Source organism: Phasianus colchicus, chromosome 1 (assembly GCF_987193195.1).
Source record: "Phasianus colchicus chromosome 1, bPhaCol1.hap1.1, whole genome shotgun sequence".
Classification (NCBI taxonomy): Eukaryota; Metazoa; Chordata; class Aves; order Galliformes; family Phasianidae; genus Phasianus; species Phasianus colchicus.
The window spans coordinates 180,590,186-180,616,918 of record NC_143436.1 but is presented as its reverse complement, the minus strand read 5'-3'; the positions used below and the strand labels follow the sequence as shown (position 1 = coordinate 180,616,918).

At 44.1% G+C, this 26,733-nt stretch overlaps 1 long non-coding RNA gene across 2 annotated transcripts; it reads left to right on the top strand.

The window, feature by feature from the left end:
• Positions 1 to 15,116: 15,116 nt before the first annotated feature.
• Positions 15,117 to 25,964, top strand: LOC116240221 (uncharacterized). 2 transcript variants are annotated; one of them, XR_004169253.2, is made up of 3 exons: positions 15,117 to 16,525; positions 24,160 to 24,251; positions 24,523 to 25,964. It is a non-coding gene; the product is annotated as an uncharacterized LOC116240221 (long non-coding RNA). The 2 variants fall into 2 exon arrangements; XR_016463397.1 differs by having other exon boundaries at positions 24,520 to 25,964.
• The last annotated feature ends 769 nt before the right edge of the window (positions 25,965 to 26,733 follow it).

Below are 26,733 nucleotides of genomic sequence, written 5' to 3'. Positions count from 1 at the left end.
CAGGTGCTCAGAGTCCCATCCAGCCTGACCTTGAGTGTCTCCAGGGACAGGGCATCCACCATCTCTCTGGGCAACCTGTACCAGTGCTTCACCACCCTTATTGTAAAAAACTTCTTGCTTATATCCAGCCTAAATCTCCCCTCTTTTGCTTGAACCCATTTCCCCTTGTCCTATCATCACAGACCCTGCTATAGAGTCTGTCCCCTTCTTTCTTAAAGGCCCCCTCCTTTCTTTATAGCTTCCCTTAATCATTGTGGGCTTGAAGTATGTTAGTATTCAGGCTTCAGAAAAGAGTTTGCAACAGTATTAAATCCCTGACCTTCAAAACAGAAAACATTTTTAAAATTCTTTTAAAATTGAAATTTTTGTAGATGACAAAGAGGGGAGAAAAACCTCTAAAATTGCTCATTTTGAAAACAAAGTCCTTTCTCTCAAAGAGTGAAAATGTTTATCCCTCTGAACACTGGTGCAATAAGAGGGATGGAGTAAGAAGGGAGTTGCAAGGCTGCAGTTGCAATGCTGCTGGTCCCCAAGACAGCTCATAAAGTGGGAGGAAAGAGGAGGTCTTGTTGGGATGTGTGGTACCATAGCAGCAGCATGAGTGTCTGGGAAGGCTGAGCTGCCTGAGGAGACAAGCGTGCTAAAAGATAACCATAGACATGACTGTGCACAACAGTACAGCGTTACTACACTGTTGCCAAATTAATGCCAAGAAGATCACTGTGCATTTGTTAAATAGAAATGTGAAATAGCAATTGTAGGCCTATCCCCCTGCTTCTGCTGCCTTTCAGGATTTGTTGCTTAATTCTGCACAGGAGAGGTTTGCGACTGGCTCGCAGACTTACAGGTCAGTGGAAACTGTTGATCCTGAGAGGTTTGTCAAAAAAATGAGTGAGTTATGGGCTTTGGCCAAGTTATGTGCTTGCTTGACCAGTTTTGGTAACCAAGGCAGCAAAAAAATCCATTTCAATGAAATGAAATTAAAATGCATATGAAAGTACAGCCTAGAATTTGCAGGATTTTAATGCTTCACAGTGTGACATAATGACACACATTTTAATGTTCTCAGACCATTTCTGTGGGTTTCAAAAGGTTGAGCTGACACTGATGTCACATTATCCACTTGCTCTAAAATACATGCTGGCCTTGTACTTTATTTAATGCTTTTCAGTGTTATTTGGATGCCATAATTTTACAGTCACCTCACTGGATCGATGAGGAAAAGTAAAAAACTGCCAGGTGAAGGTTATTTCATGCACTAAGTCATCAGCAGCCCCAGCTTTTCCCAGCTTACCTTCCTTCTCCACCTGCATGCAAACACTAAAAATGTTCCAGGAAATCTCTGCCTCTGCATTAGCATGTGAGTTGCTCATAAATCATATGTCTTTAACGGAGAGTTGTAATGTGATGTTAATGAAGACTCTGGGGCACTGCTGAATTTGGGAAAGGACCGGTGCCAGAAGCTGGTGCATGTCCACAGGCCTCCAGTGTTATCAGTGGAAGCCTTTGGAGTTTCATCAGTGCCAGAGCTTTCCCAGTCTTCTCTATTCAAAAGTTGCTATTGGCAGAATAATAAAAATCCCCCATCGCATCTTGTGAATAGTTTACATTGCAAATTCCTAAGGCCTGACTGCTGTGGCGTGCAGGTCCCAAAGCACAGCAGTGTTGCAGTTGCCCAGTTCAAAGCCTGCTTCCCATTTGCTGCAAGGCTCTTTTGGATCTCTCCAGCAATGTAAAAGGCTCCTTGCATTAAATGAAAGATTTCTTTCATTGAAGCCCCCCTTCCAGCACTAGGTAGGTGGAGGGAGGCCTGAATGCAAATGAAAAGTTGTGCTGGAACCTTGCAGGAAAATCTGGGAGGTGCTTCTCTATGAGGCATGGTGGCTTTTAGGGTTCAGGAGCAGACCCCATGCCCTGTAAGTTCTAATTTGTAGAATAATGTCAATCTCTTGTTTGTAACATAATTTTGGCTTTTACATCAGAGCACATCAAGGTGACCTGCAGATTCATTGGCCTGGATATTGCAGCCCTTGCTTCTGCCTCCTGTTCAAGCCCTGTGCATCTCTCCCCTCTGCTCTGGCGTGACCACACTGGGATTCAGGGCACTGGGCTGTGGATGTGAGGCTGTGTGGCATGGCCACAGTTCCGTACAGCTGCCTTGGCAAAGAGAGGAAGCCCTCCCAGATATGCCTTCATTCAGATCCATGCAGTTATATCTGTACACTCGATGTCTTGGAGACTAATATCAAGGTGAGCCTGGCTTGCCAGCCTGTGGATTTGATTGCTTTATTGCTTAATTGGCAAATGGGAATCGATAGCTCATTGGCATGTGAGTATTAACAAATGAGTAATGTGCAGAACAATAAGAATAGCAATGATTTACTGTGCTGGAGAGTAAAGGCAAGCAATTGCAGCAGGCTGATTGCAGAAAGCTGCTTCTTTTACTCAGTGCTTTCGATGCTATGAAGTATGGCTGTAAAATAAATGTCTTTTTGTTAGGCAGTAGTAGTGTCCTGCTGCTAAATTAATAAATATGGAATTCCAATATACATAGGTTGCTCCAAAAGTAATATCTCCTATTTATTTCATGGAAATTACATCATATACAAAGAGAACCATAGCGCTATTTGACAGAGCATATTCTCAACTACAGAACACTATTTTTCACCACAGTCACCACCAACAAGAGCCTGCATGCTGCACTCGAGAAAACCTGCACCAGCAGGGGTGACTGACCCTGTGCTGCTGTCACCGCTACTGAAATACACCACTCATCGCCTCCCTGTTTGATCTCCATAAGCATTCAGCAAGCATAAATGAATCTGAATGGTCGCCATTCTTTTCTGTATGGAGGAATTCAGTGACACCCCCTTGCTTCTTTTTTCAGACTGCTTCTCCACTGCCATCTGTCACACAGCAACAACATGTAATGGAAGAAGGCTCAACCTCTTCTGCTGTACCACCAACGTACCTCTGACGTCATGGCCGAACATAATTATATAGGAGGCATTACTTTCAGAGCAGACCTCATATAGCTGTTTTTCCTTCTGGTCTGTTTACTGACTGATGTAGAGTGGGTATATTTTGCCTGCTAGATGTGCTGCTGTCAGCTGAGAGCTGCCAACTCAGGAGCTCTTGGGGCTCAGGTGCCACTCAGCACCCCTCATGAGGCATCACTCATTTGCAGGTCCCAGGTGACAGCATTAAATCAGCTGCTGTGCACACTCTCATACTGACCAGAAAAGAAGTGATGTTCACTTCTGGGTGGTACCAAGGAGGTACTGGAGTAAAATGTCAAATCCTTGCAATACTGTACTCACCAAATGGTTGTAAGTACAGAAATAAAAATGAAGGGTCGCTCAATAAAATAGCTGTGGTTGATATTAAGCGACTGGTATTTTAGCTGCCCATGAGGGACAGTGGAGGTGGTGATATATGAAAACTTCTGAGAATTTTGATCTTGCTTGACTTCAGAGTCTACGATTTCACTCAGCATTGTCACTTCCTCCTTTTAATCTCCTACAGTTACCTACAGCAAGGAATATTTTCTCAGGTGTAAAAAACTGCATTTTCTTCTTGCTTCCTTTTTACTAATTGTTCACTTTTTTAATTATCTGCCGACATTACTCATCTGTTCTCAGCAATGCTTGCACCTGCAAATGCCTGTACCTGCAGCTGACAGCAAAAAGCAGAATGCAGGCTCAGTTCTGGACACAATATTGGCCCAGTCTGTAAGTTGTCTCTCCCCAGCCTTGCCTTTCAGACCCAGTTTTTCTGTAAGAATGAATCAAAGACCGATCTCTCCGGTCCCTTATGAGGTTTCTCTACTCATTGTGTAGTTATTCTTTATAGCACTATGTTCGTAGTCTCCGGCCAGCTTTCAGTCCATGTGACAGTGTTCATTTCCAGGCCAATTCTGGTTATCATTCTTTGGTGTGAGGCATCATATCATTCGCTTTACTAAAATCCCAGAATATTTTCTTTACATCATTGTCTTTGTCCAGTAATGGTAAAACTCCATCATAAATGTAATCAAGATAGTCTGGCAAGATCTTTTATTTAGAAACACATGTGGCTTATTGCACATAATTCCACTGCCCTCTTGATGTTTCATGATTATATGTTCAATCTCAGTGTTACATTACTGCGGAGGGAAGGGGGGAGACATTTGTTTCATACCTGACCAATCGTTTATTACACACGTACACATGCATTTCCTATGATGCAGAGCACATATGCAAGGGAGCGATGCTATTTTTCCATGTGGTTTAGGCTTTTTGTTTATTTTATCATTCATTCTCAGCAAGAAGGTCATCCTTTCCCCACAGATGTTTCTTACTTTTGCAAACTGAAGAAAATTTATCTCCTAAATCACGTAACGTTTCTAGTACTTGTAAAATACACTTGCTATGCCAGTACTGTAATTGTTTCAAGAACTTTTTTCTTGCAGAGCTGTGGTTTACCAACATGCCATGGCTTACCACAATTTAGCATAGAGCTGTAGCTTTTAATCAGAAAGCCAAGCCTTGACCAATTTGAAAACAAAGTATCTAGAGTATGGAAGATCTGTGATAGATTTGCTGCGCTGACTCCTTTCAGCTTTTCTATTTGCATCCATTTTTAAGACTCTTCTCCTATATGCATAGCACTGAGGAAAAGTGTGACAACTGGGTAACAGTAACTACTTCGCAGCACTGAGATTCAACAGAGAAACATGACAGTCATGGAATTATAGGATTGCTTGAGTTGGAAGGGACCACTAAAGGCCACCTTGTCCAACTCCTCTGCCATGAGCAGTGACTCCTACAGCTCCATGAGGTGCTCAGAGCCCTGTCCAGCCTAACTTTGAGTGTCTCCAGGGATGGGGCATCTACCACCTCTCTGGGCAACCTGTGCCAGTGTCTCACCACCCTTATTGTAAAAAACATCTTTATATCCAATCTAAATCTCCCTTCCATTATTCTGAACCCATTTCTCTTGTCCTATTCCTGTTAAAGAATCTGTTTCCTGCTTTCTTACAGCCCCCTTTTAGATACTGAAAGACAATGATCAGGTCTCCCCAGAGCCCTCACTTCTCCAGGCTGAACAGCCCCAGCTCTCAGCCTGCCCTCGTAGGAGAGCTGTTCCATCCCATGGATCATTTTTGTGGCCCTCCTCTGGATGCACTCCAACAGGTCCATGTCTCTCCTGTACTGAGGACTCCACATCTGGACGCAATTCTCCAGTTGACGTCTCAGCAGCACAGAACAGAGGAGCAGAATCACTCCCTTCCCTGCTGGTCAGGCCCTTTTCAGCAGGGCTGTGCTTTCAACCTTTCTGAGGTTTAAATAAATTGTCTTCAATCAGAATTTTTCTGCTTATAGAGTTTCTGATCATTTTGAATGTACTCAGGTATTTCTGTGACTGCACAGACTACTGCTAACTGCAAGGAGAGCAGATTTGGAAATAAACTCATTTATACATAACAGAGAACTGACAGGTACAAGTAAATAGATTATATTTTCATGTATTTATGAGCACAGGGGCTGTATGTATGCATACACATTTTGTCCTTGGAAGTCTTAGAAATGCATTTGATTGAGGAGATGAAAGATGTACATTCAGTGTGCAATGTAAAAATGAACTGGTTGTTTGGAAAGGGAGGCTCATATTTCTGATATGTCTGAAGTCAGATTTCTTCAAACAGAGTCTCCACATTTGCCCTGATAGCATGAAAACACTGGTGGGACGTGCTAGCAAGATGTATTTTACTGATTAAAAGCTGAGTAAGCATCTCTGAGCAGCTGGTGGTAGGGATTGGAGATGGACTGAACTAAATCACTGAGATGAGCAGCATTTAAGGAGAAACAAATTTTAAAACTGACATCAAATTGCAGTTGTAACTTTTTCTCAGCAGAAACAGGCTGTAACTACTTCACGTAAATCAAGATATAAATCTTTTGGTCTGATACTGTAATAACCAAGATGTCAGAGACAGTGTCACTTGATTTAGAGTTTGTGGCATCCACTTAATAAGAGGAGGTGAGCACTGCCATAGTCATCACACCAGATACGGGGACTGAAATGGTTCATCTCCTTTCCTCATCATGGGATTTTCACTACCGACAAGTCTGTGCTAAAGCAATATTTCACATCTGTCTTCCTGCAGGCAATGACAACAGCTGTGTGCAATTCAGCATTTTTGTATGTTTTGATCAGAAATATTTTCAAGTGAGCTTTCTGCATTTGCACAGAGGCTGTTTCTCACTAGGCACTGTTCTCTGTGTTCCCTGGTCTTGCTGAGATGTGAAGAGAATCACCCATTAGGCACTGCAGCTTTCCAATAGCCTGGGGATCAGGAATTCTGGTCATGTCTCTAAACTAAGTTATCCTGTGAAAAACTCCTGAGTCAACAAATTATCTCAAAATTATTTTCTGTTCTGATAACACAACTCTCAGATAACTGAGTTCAGCTCACTGTAGTGAAGCCTGAGGCAGCAGAATGGGAAGTGGTTGTACCCAGTGAAAATGAAAGGGTGATGGGCAGGGGAAGGGAAGTAACTGGGGAGAAATTGGACTCAAGTCTGAAGGAGATCTAACTCACTAAGCCCCTTATTAAAAACAAAACAAGCAGCCCAAACAGGCCAAGCCTCAAGATTTTCTGGATTCTAAGGATCAATTCAGTTAGGACACTTACTCAAACAGAGTTTAATTGATAAATTCAGCTATGTAAATAACAGAAGAAAAGGACATATTTTCCAATTGCTTATGATTGTTGTCATCTACAGATAAACTAATAACTAATGGTGTCTTTGCAGGCAGTTGTCCGTAGTGACCTTTCTTTCGTGAGAAAAGGTGGAAGAAGAGGTGGAGAAGATGTGGCTTCCCTTGTCCTTGGTGGGTTGGTTTTTAACATCTTGTGTTTGTCTTCCTCATTTCTATCTCAAAAAAGTCAGAGTCACTTCATACTAACCCAGGCTTCCTGGTTCGTTACAGTGGCAGATCAACAGATTTCTAATGCCATACAACTGTATCCACATGCTTCTTTTCCCCATGGGGTAACAGGAATGTCTATTCAGGACAAAATGAGAAGCACTATCACCTTCTCCATGCCTTGGAAGGTTTGCTATGATGTACTGCTGACTCTCTGCAAGCTTCCCCAGCCCCTCCTGCTCACGACTCTGGGAGGTTGGGAGGGGAGTCAAATTCCTGGTGTCTTCTACCAGTCATGAGGGGCGTGCTAACCCAGACCTTGGAGACAGGTGTCCAAATGGTGGGATTTTAGCAAATCCACATTGCTCCCTCCCTCAGGGTCTGAGGGCCCAGCACACCAGCTACTGGGAGTAGCAGTGCAGAACCACCAGGAAATGGTGGCAAGCATTTGGCTGTGCCTTTGCTGATGAAGGCAGAGTGTGGCCTGGCCTCCTTGCTGGTGCAGGCTTTGGGCCTGTTCCTGCTGACACGGAGCTCCAGGCATAACTAGAGATGCTTCTCAACCAACCAGTGCAGTGATGTGGAGAAGATGAAACCTATGAACTACTAGAAGCAGCAATCATCTGTCTAGAGAAGACAAATTGGTCCTTTTCCTTGGTTCTGCTAGTATCTGTCCCCCTACTTGGCACATTCATCACTATGAACACCTCCTCTCTAAGAGAGAAATATTTTATCTGGCTAACAGATTGCCAAAGCCATTTCATGGGATATCTCAGACAATAAATCTGGTATCAAATCCCTTCTCTTACTCTAAACCTGTTTTTTTGACAGATTTATAATTCTTATCTTCCACACTACATATTGTGATATACAGCCACAGCTGAAGAGTGTGACAAGATTGCTACACACCACTTCCATCCTTTAGGCCTCTCTCATTAACCACTCTGGCAAGAGGTTAACCGACTGCTGGCACTTCCACATCTGTGCAAATGTGTCCCATGTGTCTTGGCAAAGCCGTGTGCTAGCTCAAAAGGCCATTGCTCATGGCACACAGCTACTTCTCCATGCAAAGGTCCCAGTTCCTCTGTTGTGCAATCTGTCTGATGTTCTAACATCACAGAGGCAGTTGCTATTTCCTCAGTATGCAGAGGAAGTCAGGTATTTTATGGAGTAATGACTTTTTACTGCAATGAATTTACTCCAGCTCTTAGAAGAAAATAGCAACATGTAACTCCACTGTAAAAATACAAAAATTGCAACAGCATCTGTACTCTGAGCAGCCATTACAGAGCTCCCTTTATGAAGAAGATGAAAATTATGGTATTAGTCTGGAATTGTGCTGACGGGCATCAGTCAACAGGAGTGTCTATTTGTGCTTTATGTGAGTATGCAAGGTTAGGCACCTGGTTTGAAAATGTTCATCTCAGTTTCTTCTAGCTAGTTACACATTCTCCTCTTTCCTTACATACATTTATCGATGGTTTTCCCTTTAAAGTGTCTAGAGTCATTGTACCAGTTTGTCCTGCCAGGCTGGGTGACTCCTGGTGGCCCTAGATCTTTGGTTTCTGTGATTGAAGGCCATCAACACAGCTTCACTGGGGCTGGCTTGCTCTGTCCTGTGGAGTTTATATGCCTGACCACATTCAGCACTGCAGGGCACCTGCTTCAGTTCATCACAGCCCAGCAGGCTGTGTGGGATCTCCAAAAGCAGCTCTCTCACACTTTGTCTCCTGTACTTTTCCATTTGCTCACTGATGTATCTAACTTTATTTTTGAGGTCTGCTAAATATACAGCCAACCCTAGGCTTCAGCAATCAAACCACAGAACCCAAACAAAAGAAAACTCATTCCTCATTTCCCAGTTTCACCCGCTACCAGACACAAACAACATCTACAACACTTCCCCAATTTAAACATGCGTGATTTTCCTGCCAGCCTCTGCAAAACAAAATCAGCATCCTCTCTGGCAAATGCCAGACAAGCTGTGATGCAGCCCTACATATTTTGCTCCAGAGGCAAGCCCTTGTTCCCTTGGTTAACCAAAGAGCTGTTGCTAATATCTTTTCTGACTGTTTTTTAGCACTGTGCTCCGGATTCAGTGCCAACATGAAGGCAGAGCTATTTCTGATGGCTCCTGCACAGTTCGCACCCACAGCCTCCTGTACCACTGCTGGAGAGCTCCTGTATCACTTATCATCACCTGACTTCAAAAGAATTTCAAAAGAATAAAATCACCTCGTCCTTTGATTGTCATAGGTAAGTTTCCATGCTTTTAGTAGTGTATATTTTTTAAAACATGATATTCTGCAATTAGATTTACTATGCACAAAATGAAAGCCTCAGACTAGCAACCTCAGCCAACACATTATGAAAGTGAAGTGGCTGTGAATGATCTCTGTGCACAAGATCACTTTGAAAAACAACTCCTTGATGTCTGTAGAAATCCACTCCTTTTAGGCAGTTTCCCCTTTTCTGCGGCTCTCAGGCTAGCACAAAGAAGCATAAAGTATCGTGAGAAATAACTGTGAGATCCAGCAAAAAGCAGCAATCTTTTGGAAACAGATGCCAGATCTGTCTCTTCTCCATCAGTAGTGTTGCTCTCCTGCTTCCTTCATACTTTCTTTAGATGCTGAACCCCACAGAAGCCATTGGCTTCCTTTCTACTCCCCACAAGACTTCTCCCTCTTCCTTCACCTTCACTCATTTACCTTCTTCTTCCCTGTGACTCTACATCTCAACATTCATTCATTAATGATCTGGACGATGAGGCAGAGTGTACCCTCAGCAAGTGAGAAGACTACACAGAATTGGAAGGAAGGGCAGATGTACCAGAATGTTACGCTGCCATCCAGAGGGACCTCAACAAGCTGGAGAAATGGGGGTCCTGGTGGACACATAAGCTGAGCATGAGCCAGCAATGTTCTTTTGCTGCAAAGAAGGCTCATGGTATCCCGGGCTACTTAAACATAGTATTGGCACCAGGACCCATGCATCCTTTTTCTGCAGGCCCGCTTTCCAGCTAAAAGGCTCCCAGCATGGACTGTTGCCTGGGGTTGTCCTGTAGGACTTCGCAGTTCTCCTGGTTAAATTTAATCAGGCTCCTGTTAGCCCATTTCTCCAGTCTGTTCAGGCCCCTCTGGATGGCAGCATGGCCCTCTGGTGAGTCAGCCACTCCCTCCTCATTTGAGTCACCAGCAAACTTGTGGAAGGTACACCCTGCCTCCTCATTGAGATCATTACTGAAGATACTAAAAAAGACTGGACCCAGTGTTGACCACAGGGGTGCAGTGCTAGTAACTGGCCTCCAATTGGACTTTGTGCCACTGCTAACCACCCTCCAGTCTCAGTCTTTACTCCTCCTTCCTCGTAAGGCAGGCGATCCCTGTATTGTTGTACTCTCCCATCAGAGCGCACAGAGGATCAGGATCTCTGGTGGTGCCAGGGAGCTTCTGCTTGTCCACCTTTCCCACTCATCCCAAGAGTGAGTGCTGCAGCATGCCACTTGCCCGTGGAAGTGCTTACATCCCATGCAGCTGCTGAGGGTTCTTCAGCAATATTCCACCATATGGCACAACACTCCTCTGCTTTATCACATGGAAAATATCAAGATAATCAGACCTGGCTAGCTGTGATTCATGTAACCATCTGTCTGGGCTTCCTACTATTCGAGTGCTGTAATACCCAGCCTACTAGCCAGAACATAAGCGGCCTTTTGCTATCCAAATTTCTTAATCTAAACAAACATGAAAGGCCAAATTCTGATCTGGGCTCCCTTTGCAAAAATCTCATTTGTGACATTAAATGAATGAATCAGTATGAATCAGTCCGAGCATGGAGTTTGGCACAAAGTTTTCTCACTGATTTATAGTGTCCATCTGGCTGCTCTTAATCAAGGAGCGCCTGGCCTGAGTGCAGTTTTTAAACAATGACGGTATACACAAAACTCACTTATAGCCACATTTGTATTTGGATACAACTCAGTTATATCCCTGTTGCATCATATTTATATAGCTCATCAAACAGGTCCCTGCCCTAAGTAAGTCCTCTACAATGAGGGTGATAAAGTTTTAATGAAAGTTTGGCCATGGACAATTTAACTGCTACTGAAGATGGCTGCTGTAAATTGTTCTTCACCATGGTCTAACATACATGTCTTCAGCTACATGGGAAAAACTGAGAGGTGAAGTGGTTGGCTCCCAGTTCTGCTGAATTACTACAGCATCAGTTGCATTTAGCACTACCAGAAACGTACCCAGTCCCCCTTGAGCATCAGGACCCATTACAGTCCCTTTCCCCAGTGGCCAAGGAGAGCATCAGCTGCTCTCTCAGTAAAACCCACTCTCCACTCCTGACCACATCTATCCCTCATCAGATGCCAGTGTGGGGCTTCACAGTGGAAGAAACTTTCCCACTGCCAAGTCTCCAAGGCTGGGAGCTGAGGACTCAGCCAGGCAAGCACAGCACACAGCTACCTAGTGGCCAATGGTGACTTGTGAAAGCCACCTTGATGCAGTATGAAACATTTTGAAGGATACTGTGAACATGCAGAACATTACCCTGCAGAGGTGAAAGTGTGAGCAGTGCTTCCTCTTCCCAGAGATGCTCATGGATTCACACCTCTGTTGTGCTAGTCCTAAAAAATTGAGGGTTTAAAACTAAAATCTGTGCATTCTCTTTATTTGGAAAACATATGATTTTTGGAGTTCCTTCTTGCCTTTGTGCCCAATCCTTGAAATATTTTAAGACCACAGTTCTTGAAATCCAGGGAGCACAAGGTATTCATAGCTCATTTTTTTAAAAAAAAATCATTCAAAAAATATCCCTTTTTCTCAAGTTTTTGGAAAAAAAATATCTACATTGAAACAATACAGCCTGCAGAGTGGAAGTCTCCAAATCAGCCAAAAGGCAAACAAATTGATGTGAACCTCTTAATTTTAAAACTTGAAGATTTCTGTGGAATTAGTGACACACAATTTGCATACAGACAATTAAATGAGCCTTCTAATCACTCATCATGATGGAAAGTCTTTTGGATGCTACCCACAGGATCAGTTATTTTTATAACCCTCGGCTGTTTTAAGTTATTTTTTGAATTACTCTCTCTCACTGCAGCTTGACGTTACTTAGTATAGAGCTGAAAAAAGAAAATGTGCTATATCTAAAAACCAGGAAAAAACAAGAAAAAGGCCTAAGGTTCCAAAAGCAATGTTGTCATAGCTACATTAGGCCTACTAATTACCATATCAGAAATTTCTCTGAAAGTGGTGTTGGGAAAGACAATAACGAGGCTCTGTATCTCAGAGCACTGTCCAAACGCTCCCTGAGCTCTGGCACTGGGGCCGTACCCCACAGCCCTGTGCAGGCTGTTCCATGCCCAGCGCCCTGTGGTGCAGACCCTTTCCCTCACCCCCAGCTGCCCTCCCCTGCCGCAGCTCCATGCCGTTCCCTCGGGCCTGTCGCTGTCACACAGAGCAGAGCTCAGCGCTGCCCTCCGCTCCCTGTGAGGAGCTGCAGCCGCCATCAGGCCTCCCCTCAGCTGCTCTGCTCTGGGCTGCAAGCTCAGGTCCCCTTTCTGCACAGATGTGGGCATGTTTAACCTTATGCGCAGTGAGTAATTCCCTTGGCTTTATATGCGTGGGGCTAATTTGGGGAATGAGTCTCATGTTTCATTATTATAAACATAAACATAAGCTCAGCACCAACATAAAGCTGTTCCAGTCGCAGCCACTGAAGTGCAGCACACCCTGACTCCTCACCAGCGTATTTTAGGACAGGTTAGAAGGAAGGGAAATCACTCACTCTGCATGGAAGCAGCTAAAACCAGAAAGCATCTGAAAAGATCACGTTTTCTTGTTTGTCAGCCCTGTGTGTTCTTAAGTGCTTTATTTGTGCTCAGAAGCACAGGTTACAGCAAGGACATGATGATTTGTGTGGGGGGGCATTTCTGGGCTGTATATAACACAGAGAGGATATTTATTTCTATATATTATTAACGTGGTTTTTTTTTTTTCTTCTTCAATTATCTGGATAAAGGCATTGAAGTGTGGCAGTTTCTGTCCTTTCTGAGTGGACCTCAGCTCAGTAAAATGGGAAAACATAAGGCCTAGGCATGAATCATATCCCAACTAAAACCTGTATTTAGGAGTGAATTTCCAACACCCAGAGCAGCAATGCAGACTCCCCCAACCATAGCATCCTCCAGAGCCACTCAACCCTGACAGGCAGAATACTACCTCAGGGGCTGGGAAAATGGATGGTATTTTGTTTTTCAACCCCCTTTTACCGCAGTGAAATATTTCCAATAAAAATAGGAGCTGTTCAATGTAAGTTTCCAGCATTGCCAAATGACAGCAGCACTGGGACTTCACAGTTTAGAAAATCCCTTGTTCACCCTTATGTGATGTGTGAGATCATGGAAAGACAGAGCAATACGCCTCTTGCCTGCCAAACACCCAATCACCATTTAAAAACTTTACAGCATCCCTTGGTGGATATATATTAGCACCATTTAGCTATTAGCAGATATTTTCATTTGTGACTATGAATAACAAGAGACAAACAGGGTAACCTGTACAGCAGGAAGAAACCACACAAGGATAGAAAGTTAATCTTGGGAACCTATTTTCATCCTCAGTTGGGCATAGAGCTTATCTTTTAGGTAAACACAGGTTTGTTTATTACTCACTGCTTGCATGTTTCCAGGGGCAGTTATAGGAGAGAGCATCCTTCCAGCTCATCTGCATACTATTAGGAAGGTGCTCAAGCAGAGCAGGTAAGTGCTGGCGTGCTTGATAGGATCAGCTGGTCAGACTTGCCTACAGCCCCACACCACTGACTGGGAAAAGTGCCCACTTGCTAATGAGCGCTCAGGCATAGCAATTAGATTGTAAGCACTCTGGATTAGCACCATCTGCACCATGCTCATGTAGTACCTGCTACAGAAGGCCCTCAGTCCATACTGCTGGTAAGTCCCACTACACAAACACCCAGAGCAAGGAGATCACGCTTTTCCTGATCTCTGCATGTCTTTTTGGAGAAAGTGGGGGAAATGATCATTTTCAAAAGAACATCATGTTACAGCAGCTCTCAGCGTAGCTCAGTGCTGAACTCAGTAAAACTTTCCAGCTGAGAAGCAGAAAAGAGGCATATGTATATTTTTGGATTAGAATGGAGAAGATGGACTTGAGACAAATCTCCAGAAGACTTAAGTACATTTCCAGGCAAAGACAAATGATTCATCACACTTCTAAAAATGGTTGTAGGCATAAATGCAAAAGCTGTAGCAAAACACAAGCAATCAGATTAAGAGGGACCAAGAAGACATCTGTTCTGCGGATCAGGGAGAGCAAAGGAGTTTTGGTGCTGTATCTTCAGGCTGAAACCTTCCATACAATCATCAAATCAGAATTCACAGCTCAAAATATTCAGGACAGGGCAGCTGGGAAAGTGGTCCTGAAAAGCACTGCAGTTCAATCCAGAACCAGAGCAGCAGCTCCCTCTGCTCCCAGGGGCTTTCTGGTCATTGCACCTTATAGCCTAGCAGCTCAGGATAGGAAAGGTTAGAGATTTTTAAAAGTTCCTGGGATAAAATTCATCTACTTGATTTTGTATTTGTAAGATGTCTCATGTTCTGCATTTGCCAGAGGAAAATTGCCAAATTTTGGTGCCAAATTTATTTGAGCATTCAATCTACTACTAATGAAACATCAGCTTTGAGGCAGAACAGTAATACAAGACTCTTAACGTGATGTGTGATGTAACCAGGGACATACCTTACAAGATTAACTAGGTTACACAAATGTGATGCAAGTGCCACCAAGCATTGCACTGTCCTATAGAGGGACTGAGTAAGAATTTATTTTTCACAAATCCAGCTGTGCTTTAGTAATACAGCATAAATCAATAAAAATATGCACTGACTGTAGGTGATACATCTAACTATGCTGTAAGATCCGTTATATGTAGAGGTACTGATTGTTATTGATCTTGCTGCATAAGGCAGTGGCTGCAATGAAATCTTAAATAAAGTCCCCAGTCACTTCAGTGAGCCCAATGGTTAATGCATTTTCCCACTGATTTTGTAAAAGTCTTATTTTTGATCAGAAGCTGAGAGAAGAATTGTAGAATCCTGGAATGGCTTGTGTTGGAAGAGACCTTAAAGCTCATCCAGTTCTAACCCCCTGCCATGGGCAGGGCTGCTCCCCACCAGCTCAGGCTGCTCAGGGCCTCATCTGACCTGGCCTTGAGCGCCTCCAGTTATGAGGCACCCACAGCTTCCCTGGGCAAAGGGTCCAAAGATTTAGGTTGTACTCTAGGATTTACCTGCACTTGGTTCCCTATTTCATGGGACATTTTTCAGAGTCTTTTGCAAACAATACAGAATCTGTGTTCCTGGTCTCTCAAATGAGTCCAACATTTCCTTATCAAAAAAAGGATTTGGGAAGGGAAGTACTTGGACAACAGCATGGAGATCAGGACCTTCAATAGAGGTTGAGCCCAGAAGAGCACTCAAAGATGGTGGGCAAAACCCACACTCATTGAAAAAAACATGAATGGCAGTTCTGGGCAACAGCACAGCAAGGTTTGTCTGTGGGTTCACCTGAGCTGGAATGGAATTGTGCGTCTTCCAGGGGGAGGAAACCTTTTAGGCTGTGTCCTATTTCCCTCCCTAGTTAATTCTGTGCTACACAGCTTGTGGCTGGACCTGGCCCAGACGCTGGTGTCTCCAAGGATGCTGTTCCTGAAGCCTGCAGCAGAGGCCTGTGTAATTCTCATCAAAGGTTACCAAATATTTTCAAGAATATTGATCTCATCTCTCAGTAACAAGAAAGAAGATACCAAAATTAAAATTAAAGCATTAGAAGCTCACTTTAGCTTCTAATATTAGTTGTGTGTGTGTTGCAGGAGACCTAGCAGACAGTTATGACAGTGAGAACAATTTGTGGAGCATCTGGCTTCAAATTAGGAAGAAATATTAGGGGCCTGAGGAACCCCGTTATTTTTTAGAAGATTTTTATGACATCAAATGGTTCATTAGTTTTAAGGAGAAACAGGTGGTTAATGAGAAGCTCTCATTAAATTGGGCTGTGTTTGCACGTTGCAGGATTCATGAAGGCCATCTGACCCAGAGCTCATGTCCCAGGTTCCCTTTTTGCACAAATCCCCTAACCCTTCCACTCAGTCTGGAATAGCAATGACAGAGTTGGGAGTGGCTCTTTCCTCTCTATGTGTGTAACAGAAGTATATCTTGGGTGAGTAAAATGTGAAATTCTGCTGTCTGATAGACTCACTTTGGCCAGAAACCACGAATCCCCTTCCCTGCGTAGTGGCACAAGCAGACTGTGCATACAGCTCTCAGCTTGCTGTGAGCACCTTGTTGGAACCTGTGACAGTGAAGCCATGCCGTATCTGGCCAAGATTTCTTTCCAGGACTGATCCATGTTCTGGAACGTGGAGTCTCCCAGGCAGCTGGATATAGGTGGTCAGGCAGAATTTAGTTACCCAAGCAACTCACGTGTTATGATTCCTAAACAACCAAGATGTTGGAAGGCTGGGGGCACTCGAGGGAAATGGCTATGGAAAATACAGTTTTCCAGCCATGCAGACACATGTGGTAAGATATATTTATTGAACTACTTTCAACTCCTCATCGTTCTCTGGCTGGCCAACAGATTATCAACTATCACACCAGATATTTTGTTCTCCTGCTTTTCTTTATTAAATTCTAACACTAGAAAAGGAAGACCTTGCCCTGAAATAGGGCAAGCAAGCTGCCAGCCAGCTATGCCCCACAGTGCACAACACAGTGAGCGGTGTAGTTCTCCTCAGATGTGCTACCTGTAATCAGCCATTCCCAGGTTCCAGTGCTTTCATTAGGCTAAAGGAGCTGTGAAATGTCATTTAGGATTGAAAAATGAGATGATGATGATGACTGCTGGAAGCCAAGGGCATCAGGTGCTGATGCTGATGCCACACCAACTAGCATTGTTTCAGGGACATAATTTTTCCTCAGAGGCCAGTGAGGCATTGGCACAGCTGCGCAGGGAGCTGAGAATGTCCTTGAGCTGAGATGCTCAAGGCCAGGTTGGATGGGCCCTGGGAAGCCTGAGCTGGTGGGTGGCAGCCAGCACATGGCAGGGGGCTGTAGCTGGGTGGTCTTTCAGATCCCAAGCAACCCAAACTGTTCTATGATTCTCTGATCCTGTGATTGATGCAGCTAAATTCTCTTGTAGATCATCTTCACTATCCCATTTTGAGATTTCAGTTTATCTTCACTTGGAAACAGGTTTGACTTGAGAAGTGCTATGTTCAATCCCACACAACAAGCTGATTTCCAGCAACCTGCATTGGGTGATTTCCATTGCAGATCAGTGCCCATAACCCTGATAACCTTCACAGCTTCTGATCTGAATCAGTTCCCCAGTCATTTAATATGAGACCTGTGATTGATTACGTAGGTAACTCATGTTAATCAAGGGCTTGTTACCTGTCAGAGTGCTTGTGTTGTGAGAGACTGTGTTTCTACAGTAAAGGTCCACCCAAGGAGAACCATGATGTGGAGCAGGTCAGGTAGAGCAGTGCTTTTGTTCCAGTCAGTGTAATGTATCTCAGCTCTGGCAAAATTAATCAGATTTATCCTTTTCCTCTCTGTCTTCTCTGAAGTGTGTTTGCAAAGGTTAGCTGTCACTTACAGGATACAGCTCTAACAGAAATGCTGCAAATTACTTGAGATGCCCTATCAAAATATTTTCAAAGCAGGTTTTTTGGAAGTACTAGTACAATGTGAGTCACCTCTGAAGTCAGACCCAAAGTAGCAGCCACTGTGATAAGCAGGCTAAATCAAATCAGTGGGTCTGACTCACAGCTCATATTCATCAATTTTGCAGTGATCTGTCTTTTCTGATAGCTAGACTGCTTGCACATACTCTGTTGATTCAGAGGGAAGTGCAGACCAAGGGAGCTGAGCAGCCCTATGTAGAAGCCAAAAGAATACAAGTAACCAAATGTCCTGTGACATTTGGTTAAAAAAAAGATCCTCCCTGGTTACTCACTGATGCTTCCTAGGACAAGGGAAAGGTTTCAGACTATAAGACGAGAGATTTAGGTTGGATATAAGAAAAAGTTTTTTTACAGTAAGAGTGGTGAGGCACTGGCACAGATTGCCCAGGGATGTGATGGGTGCCCTGTCCCTGGAGACACTCAAGGTCAGGCTGGACAGGACTCTGAGCACCTGATGGAGCTGTAGGTGTCCCTGCTCATGGCAGGGGAGTTGGATTAGGTGGCCCTTAAGGGTCCCTTCAAACCAAATGTTTTTCCATGATTCTGTAATTAACTTCTGTTGGAGGGTAAAGCAACCACTGCCTGAGCAGAGGAGACTACTCAGCTCTGAGTATACAGCTGATCTGCAGTGTGCCAGTCAGCAAGCTAGACAGAGACTGCAAGCATGGTGGGAAAAGATCACAACGCTGCCAAAGCCAGTGTAATAAAAGAAGATAACAAAACCACATCTATATTGGTATGCCTGCAGCCATGCAGACCTAAGAAACCTCCACTAGCCCAAGCCTAAGGCAGCCTCTGGATAGCTTGAAGCAACCTGTGCTCTTCAGAGATTCAAAATTAGACAAGAAAAAGACACTGCTCTTTCCTCCACCAGCCCGATCCTCTCTCATGCTCTGCCCCCTCCTCCCCATTCCACCCAGCATGCTGGGCACCCGCACTTGTAGGGGGCCATATACCTAAAAGCAGTCATCAAATGCAGTTGAATGGGAAAGGGCTCCATATCTCTGATAGTTAAACAAGTATACCAGTCTCCTTCAAAATATTTAAGGCCAAAGTCTTTTTGACAGGTTCATGCTTACTGAGGGTTGTGGAGGTGATCTGGTTTGATATGGAAATGATTGTTTTGCATATTTGCAAATGTATAAAGTGTAGGTTAGATACACTGACACTTTGGTAGTGCTAATTTGAAGATTATGGGCAGGTTTTTTTTAAATAATCCTAGAAATTGATAGTCTAACTTATGCCCATGGGATCACAGTCCCAAGCCCTGGTTTTGAGTGATTCTGTGTGACACCAGGTGTTGGGCTCGACGATCCTTGTAGGTCCCTTCCAACTTGGGATATTCTGTGCTTCATTAGTACTTAGTAATATTCCAGCAATAACCGAGTATTTGGAGGGTCAACTTTGCAATCTTGAACTGTTTCTTCATGGAACTCAGTATAGTCAAATGAAGTAAAAGACAAGGCACAGAAACTGAGGAAGAGTCTTGTAGCCCAGGATGAGACATGAGATGAACAGAAATTTGATGGAATGTAATTTCCAGAAGTAGTTAGTAGAACTTTGGAAGCTGATAGGAGAGAAACCAATCTGTCATGGGCTGTTACTCATTCAGCCAGCACTGGCCTCATGCTGATTGGGCTGACAAGGTACAGTATCCCACTGCCAATATTCCAATCACTTTTATTAAATCAAGGCTAAATAATGATAATTTGGACTCATTTCTAGAGGTAAGAATTGTCCCTCAGTGACAAGTGCTGCTCCTCCTTAGAAGGCTTTTCTGGGAAAAAAAGTACTGATGAGTTTGGGAAATTGTTATTGCCTGGGATGCTTGTTGTGCTTTCAGCTTCAGACAGATGATCACAATTTGAAATGTGGCTGCTTCTTGTCTACCAAAATTATTGAGAACCTCATCTTAAAGTTTTAAAACACCCAAAGCAAATGGCTTCAAAAAGCACATACCATTCCCTGAGTATGTTCAGGCAGCTTTGCAGCTAAGCAACATACTGATTTTGGAATAGCACAATCCATTTGGGATTTGAAAATTAGCATGCAAGCTTAAAATGCTTTTGATTAATTTTTCTTACTGATTAATTGGTCTTTAACAAAGGATATTGGCTCATAATTTTCTGCAACATTGAGGAAATTACAGGATTTCAAACTCTTGGCTCTTCTTGGAACAGTGCACTCTATATTCACACTTTGTACATCTGGTCTCCTGTTCTTCAGTGAAGGTCAGTGTTGAAGTTAAACCAAGACAAGAAGCAGACTATTGTATTTGTAATTCAATTAGGATTTCTGAGGAACAACAGAAATTTTGAATTGTACTCTTTCTAGGCATGATGCCACTGCTCAAGTTGCTCATCATTCATGTAATGGATTAGATTTTTTGGAGAGAATCACACACTGCAAGAGGGCTGTCTTGTACCTACCCTAATCTGAAATGATCAGTTCTACCAAGAAAGATGTGATGGTGCCTGGTGCACTAAGGTAGGGAGATGACAAGCTGCCTCTTTACTTAATGAAGAAAGAATAAGCAACTTCTGAGTTGGAGAAACCTTTATACCTGGCAAACGCCTGTTAAAGTGGCCAAATCCCTGTTACTCCATTTTCCTCATTGGGGTCAGGGGCAAAGCACCGCTAGACCAATACTTTACACTTAAAAAATCCTTTTTATTAAAAGAAAACATGCAAAACCAGCTCATAAGCATTCTGTAATTTAGAAGAATTTTGACTATTACTATGTTAATATCCAGGGTATTAATATCCAGAGAAGTAGCTTCCTGGAGCTGGTTAAAAGGCACAAACCATCTCAAGATCAAGGCCTTAAACTAAGGTGACCTTAATTTTATTATCTTACAACAAGGTAAAAATGCCATTCTCCAGGCAGGAATGGCCAGATGAGGGGTCACGCAGTGTTATGTGTATTCTCTGTCAGTGCTCTCTGAGGTGGCAACCTGGACATGAGCAGCAATGTGCCCTCACAGCCCAGGATGCAAACCATATCCTAGGCTACATCCAAAGCAGCATGGCCAACAGAGCAAGGGAGGTGATCCTGCCCCTCTGCTCTGCACTGCTGAGGCCTCACCTGCAGTACTGCATCCAGATGTGGAGTCCTCAGAACAGGAGAGACGCGAACCCGTTGGAGTGCATCCAGAGGAGGGCCACAAAAATGATCCAAGGGATGGAACACATCCCCTGTGAGGAGAGGCTGAGAGAGCTGGGGCTGTTCAGCCTGGAGAGGAGAAGACTGCGAAGTGACCTGAGACCAACTTTGCAATATCTAAAGGGGAGGTACAGAAAAGGGAGGATAGATTCTTTAGCAGGGTCTGTGGTGATAGAACAAGGGGAAATGGTTTCAAGCTTAAAGAGGGTAGATTTAGGTTGGTTATAAGGAAAAAGTCTTTTACACTGAGAGTGGTGAGGCACTGGAACAGATTGCCAGAGTTGTGTTGGATTCCCCATCCCTGGAGACCTTCAAGGTGAGGCTGGATCAGCCCTGGGCAACCTGATCAAGCTGTACATGTCCCTGTTCATTGCAGGGGTGTTGGACTAGATGATCTTTAAAAGTCCCTTCCAACTCTAAGGATTCTATGATTCTTTGATTCTGTGGTCCACTACAAGAAGAGCTTGTGTGAAAAGCAAATCTTAAAGGATATGTTAACAATTTAAATTTTCTGTAGGATTAGGTGGGTCCCTTGGAGTAGTGACAGTTCAAGGTCAGACATGCTTCTGGAGGCCTAGTTTTTTTTTTACTGAGAACCTAGTAGCAGTGTAAAGAAATAAAGAAATTCTAAGTGAACTTATAGACTTGCCCCACTGGCATTAATTCATCATGCAGGATCAATGTGCAATGGAGCTACTTAGAAGAAAAAAACACATTTTTCATACTATGTATATATGTGATGTCATCACTAGCAGAAATACTGCAAGTATTGAAGTAAATTCTACTTCAGAAGAGGTAGATGGTATTTCCACCACAGCCACCAGGCACTGTTAGCAAAGTGATGAAGCATCTGGAGCACCAGTATTATGGGGAGCACCTGAGGGAATGGGGATTGCCCAGTCAGGATAAGAGGAAGCTCAGGGAAGACCTTATTGCTCTCAACTGCCTGAAAGGAGATTTTGGCGAGGTGGGGGTCAGCCTGTTCTCCCAGGTAACAGCAGTAGGGTGAGAGGGAATTGCCTGAAGTTTTTCCAGAGGAAGTTCAGGTTGTGTATTGGGAACAATTTCTTCTCAGAAGGAGTGGTGAAGCATTGGAACAGGCTGCCCAGGGAGGTGGTGGAGTCACTCTTCCTGGAGGTGCCCAAGAAACATGGAGATGTGGCACTGAGGAACGTAGTCTAGAGTGGTTACAGGCATGGATTGGGCTGGATGGCCTTAGTGGTCTTTTCCAACCTTAATGATTCTATGATTCAAGCTAACTATATGCTTAAATACAACACTTTGCTGCTGTCAGTAGCTGAGCTCCTCTACTCCTTCTCATTGCCCTCTCCCTCTCCCTACAACAAGAGGCTGCCCTGGAAATGGGACTCTCTCTGGCCACGTCCCTTCTTTGCTTTCTGTGAACTTCCCTGGACCCTGAGGACAACACGCTGAGGTGGTATGGGGAGGCATGCCAGCAGAAAGTGAATTCCCCCAGATACACAAAGAGCTGCCTCCTGTCATTTCTGCCTCTGCCAACAGTTTAGGGCCAGTCTGGCCTGGTTCCATGACTAGTGGGGTGGAGGGACCCATGGACCCACAAACCATGACAGCCTCAAACCAGCTCATTCTCAGAGAAGCACCTAGGCCAGGGCAAGGAATGGGCACATCATCACAATTCTCAGCTATAGCATGAAACATAGATTTTCACAAAGACTATTTCAGAAGCCATTAGAAAGAAACAGTCTCACTGAGCAGACATTCTGTGCACATGCGTATGTTTGTATGGAGGGGTAGATTCATGGTGTCTCTTTATGTTGTAATGATGTTTATACTCAGGATAATGGATTACTAGCTTCCCAGTGACAGTGTGCAGGCACCAACCAGTAGTTGTATACTCACTGAGCACCATCAGCAATGCCAAGAGATGTTTCCTAAATGCCATGCAAGCTTTGCTGCCACTGCTGCAAGTAGGAATACTTTCCATCCTGGAAGGCCAACACCATCTTGGGCTGCATCAAGAGAGGAGTGGCAGCAGGGAGAGGGAGGAGATTGTCCCTCTCTATTTCCCTCGTGAGGCCCCATCTCAAGCAGATCTGGGGCTCTGCGCACAAGGATGTGGAACTCTTGAAGCGAGTCCAGAGGAGAGACAGGAAGATGATCAGAGGGCTGGGGCACCTCTCCTGTGAATAAAGGTTGAGGAAGTTGGGTTTGTTCAGCTTGAAGAACAGAAGTTTTTGGGGAAACCTCAGTGTTGGCATTCCAGTACCTGAAGAGAGCATATAAACAGGAAATAGATTGACTTCTTACATAATCTAATAGTGATATAGTGATAAAGACAAGGGGGAATGTCTTTAACCTAAGAGGAGAGATTTAGGTTAGATGTTAGGATCTGGAAGGTGGCAACCATGTCCATGGCAGGGGGTTTGAACTAGATGATCTTTGAAGTTCCTTCCAATGCAAGCCATTCTGTGATTCTGTGACTTTATGATTCTGTGCTCCTTGTACCTCACTCACTCCTTGTCTAGCTATGGGCAGGGTTAGCTCCTGGTCAGAAGCAGACCACAACCAGTCCTAGCTTGAGCTGCTGACAGTCTTATCAGCGCTGTGATGCCCACGGGAATCATCCATGCTCACGTAGGTTTTTCCATTGTCCACCAAGCTGCGTGCTCCAGCATAGATACTGCGGGTGGCTTTGCCCTACGCTGCCCCTGCAGATCCATGGCCTCCTGGAGCATGGCTCCTCTCAAAAAACACCCACTTCCTCCAGGCAGAGATGGGCTGAGCTGTGCTCAGTGTTTGGTTACAGCAGAGTGAACGTGGTGCAGCCCCTAACTGAGGTGTGTCCATTCTGTATCTGAGCAAATGGGCAATAAGCTAGAAAGCCACCAGAATCATACACCCATGTGCAGTGAGCAGCATCCCAACACCCATGGGAAAGGGAAAGCATTGCTCTGGACAACAGCAAAAGCAGGTTTACTTACAGGTGTGGCTTAGGAAATAAATGCTGGCAAGTAATAAAGCAGTAGGATAAACCAAACTCTTGTGGCACAGCATGTATCTTCCTCCTTCCTGCATTTCTCCTGCTGCTTCTTCTAATCATCTGCAATTAGAATAGGCCATGCTCTTCCCACTTGAATTAATCAGTATTTGCATGGTTAACTGACCAAAAATGGAGATAAGGACACACAGGTACTCCACAAGTATGACTTTATTAACCTCCATAATCCTCTCTGTGGTTATTAAAGGTGATGAAAGTTTTGCTATATATTTATTTTGTTCCAGTTTTCTTTAAATAGATAAGCATTTTCTGTTTGTTCTACCAGCAAAGAAGGGAAGACTGCCTCTGTCTTTCACTCTGCAGGGGAAAAGATAAAAGCTAGAGATCTGTGGGAACACCATGAAGGTATATTCATAAGTAAGTGAACCACCTCTGTTCTCTTGGTTTATACTGAATGTATTTATTAGAAATACAACCGAGTAATTGCAAGGACGCATTCAATTTCAAAATTACTGCATCTCTGCCTGAAAATTACTTGCTGTCCCTTCTTACAAATAAAGCTGTGGCTCAGTATAAATGAAAACATGACAGAAGGAAAAGTCCCTGTTATTTTTTGTAAAAACAAAATTTTGCATTCACACAGCCCTCTATCTCTTGGCAGCCATCTATTGTCTCTTTGTCTTAGCAGTCACTCTCTTTGGAGGCTGTTTGCATTAGAGGAAAGAACATTCTTATAAGAAATAAAGGCATCAGGAAGTGGGAAGAGTCCTGTCCACCACTTGCAAGCCAACTAAATGCAAACTGAAAGAGAAAACGTAAATGAAAATGAATTCTGTACAAAAAAAGTACCTGTGTGCTTCTGTTTATGCCTGTATAAAAGTATTTTATATAGGAAGGGAGAGAGAAATGGCTGTGGTAATGGGGAATGGGTCTCCTCGAGCACGTCCAGGTGTGTGAGCCCCAGGGCTGCCCCACTCCTGTCCCCCAGCCCCAGCTGTCCAAACAGCCCCAAACTGCCTTTCAATACCATAAAAGTTATGAATAACAGGGTCTTGTTCCCTGCCTGCCAGTGTGTGATCCTCTGCAGGTCACCTTCTGCAGATATCCCCCCAGATATTGCTGCTGGAAATCTGCTGTTCATAAGAAGCAAAATGAAAACTGCCCTTCTCCTGGCTGCAGCTGTGCTGAAGGTTCAAACGTGCTGCTCCCATGGCCCAATCAGGCCCAGCTGACCCGAGGCCACCACAGCCACCCTTCCATGAGAGGAGAGACCCCTCCACTGTCCCAGCAGATAGCAAGTGGGCTTTAAGGCCCTACACAAGCAAAGCCTCACTTTGCACAGGGGTCTCCTGTCTGAGTCAGGTAACACTGCTTCCTGTCCTGTTGCCACACACAGAGGCAGCAAAATGTCTGCAAAACGTCAGCAAGATTGTTCAAGGTGACATCAAACATTTTTCCTGACATTAAATTTTAGCTCAAACCATGTTTTTGCCCAGCACTGTTCTCCATGCAAAGTTCAAGCTGTCAGAAACACACTGTCTGCATGGTGTGAGGATGCTGAGCTGCAGACAGTGTGTAGCTCTGATCCTTCAAAAGTTCCCTCCAGGATTTCCTGCCTTCCTCCTAGGAGCCAGTGCTTCTATGGGAATGACTGTGACACAGTCCTGCCAGCTGTTCACCATGAGGTCCCACACTGCACACCAGCTTTGTGCCCTCTCCCCATGGACAGACACAGGGCATCACCCATCTGTGTTCCATGGCTTGGAGCACCAACAGGGATCACTTCCATTTGACTTCACTGAGTTTGGGGAGCAGTCCTTCAGAAGGGTGAAGCATAAAGGGTGTTCATTGGTACAGTCTGCCCAGAGAAGCTGTGGGTGCCCCATCCCTGGAGGTGTCCAAGGCCAGGTTGGATGGGACCCTGGGCAGTCTGATCTGGTGGGTGGCAGCTCTGCCTACGACACAGGGGGCTGGAACTGGGTGGGCTTTAATGTACCCTCCAACCCAAACCATGCTGTGATTCTATCATAATAATCAGGGAACAAGTTATTATTGCAGCATATTGCTTTTAGTGTATGGATTGTTAAAGAAGTACTGGATGTCCCTTTCCTTGCCCATAGGAGCAGTTTTTAAGTGCCTCATAATAAGAATGCTTCCAAATTTTTCATAAGCTTAACATCAAGTAATGAAGTAAGATTTGTCCGAACTCATATCCTATTACTCTCAGAAAGAAAGGGCAAATATTTGGTGAACCCATAATAAATTAAGGATAGGTGGATGGATGGATATTAAGAGCAGAATGGTCTATTCTTAGAATTATGTAAATGTGATTTAAATAGAATTTCTCACAGGGGTTGTGCAGAAAGATAATGGGAAAATTGCATTTCTAATGTACCAGGCTATTTTGGAGTCTGGATGAGTTCTTTCTCTGAAAATGAAAATTTTTCCAGTGCCACAAAAAAAAAGAAAAATCAATGAACTTTTTTTTAATCCAACACATAGTTTACTCAGGTTAGTTTTCCTTGGGGTGTATGGTTTTGCAATGGGGGCTGATTCCATTAAACCAAACCACAGCATCCCACTTGTGCACAGGATTCAAAGCTCTTGGCAAGGTGACTGTGAAGCCCCTTCCTCCTCAGCAGGTGCCAGGGGTGCTGCTTTTGGGGACATTCTAAGCATCCCCTCGCTTCTCTGAAGAATGCTCTGTGAGAGAGATAGCAACAGGGAGCATTAACACTCCTCCAGGATTTCACGCCCAATGAATTGCTCACTATTTACTCCTCTTCCTACCATTGGCTTCCTGTCACTTCATGCGGCCCTTGTGCCGGACACACGCACACCCACACCACTGATCTCATGCAGCAGATCCCCTCTTACAGCCTCCCAGCAAAGCTGCCAG